Source organism: Aureococcus anophagefferens, assembly GCF_000186865.1.
Source record: "Aureococcus anophagefferens unplaced genomic scaffold AURANscaffold_94, whole genome shotgun sequence".
Lineage (NCBI taxonomy): Eukaryota > Pelagophyceae > Pelagomonadales > Pelagomonadaceae > Aureococcus > Aureococcus anophagefferens.
The window spans coordinates 38,648-39,978 of record NW_008705644.1 but is presented as its reverse complement, the minus strand read 5'-3'; positions in this window follow the sequence as shown (position 1 = coordinate 39,978).

Below are 1,331 nucleotides of genomic sequence, written 5' to 3'. Positions count from 1 at the left end.
ACCTTTGACTTTGTCAGAAGAATAGCCAAGAAGTGTGTTCATAACAGAAGAAGAAGCTACGCCAGCCTTCTGAACATGCTGGACGGTTCTCCACACATTGTATGATAAACGCTGATCTATAAGAGCTCCTCCGCTGGTTACAGCTATCGAGTTGAAGAGGGCGCCAGCTCCCGCTTTTGGGAGAGTAACTATGCTCACCATCATTTTTTACAGTGAATTTCAAGAAAGGATTCTTAGTATCAATGAAAGACATTTGTGTAGGTAGACGGAAGGAAATACTAGATTGATGATCTAGTTAGCCAAGTCCGTATTGAGTTTGACTGTAGAGTTAGGCTTGTTGTGTCTGACCATTTTTCCAGTTTCAAGGAAGGATCTCAACTTCGGAGAGTGAAGGATCAGTTACAGATCAAATTTGAGCTTCTATCTCCTTACGTTCATCAGCCAAACCTAGCTGAAAATGCCATCAAGCGACTTAGAAACAAGGCCATTATATTATTACAGGGCCTAGCAGACAAGACGCTGGCAGGACGAAAGATTTCGATAGATCGATGGATCCCTTGGTTTAATTGGCGTGTGCGCAAAGCGCATCAGATTCTTTTGCAGTACCCTTCCGAGTATGCCACAACGGACGGTAAATAAGCCGATGATTCACCTCAAAAACTGGGGCGAAACATGTTGCATTTTACTACGGAAGACTCACTCTAACCGAGCCGGCCCCGGCCATCTTCCCCTCCCTCCTCCCTTGCCCCTCGGGGCCCCCTTCCTCTCTCGCCCTTCGGGGCTTCGCCATTTGTGGCGCCGGGGAAGCTGATCCTCAGGAGGCTCCCCCCGTGGGCCTTCGGCCCCTGGCAGCTGCCCCACCTACATCATGATGTCCTAAATATCAAGAAACCCGATTGTGAAGTATCCGGTAATTTAGAATATGGGTTGCTATTCAGTTGAGTTTGGACTCAGGCTGGGAGAGCTGAAGGTCCAAATAAATATGCCACCACTATTCATGCCGTTTTACTTCGTTGATTCTCGATAGCAACACTTTTGCTGATGGGAAAGACTGAGTGAGGAAACTAACAATTTAGCGGCTATGATGCATTCGTTTGTCGAGTCTTGTGACTCTGTTATGAATGCACAACTCGTGTCACCTGTAGACATGGTTATGTCACGTGTCATGTCACCATGGCTTCCTTGGGCAACCCGCGCATGTCCCCTCTTGTGTAAACACAAACGTCAGTGGAGCTTTCGGCGTAGTTTTTCTTGAAGCCAAAATTTGTGAGCTGGCGCTGAAATGATTCCAATCTGCGATGACGAAAGTAGGTCGGCATCGCTTCGAGAAG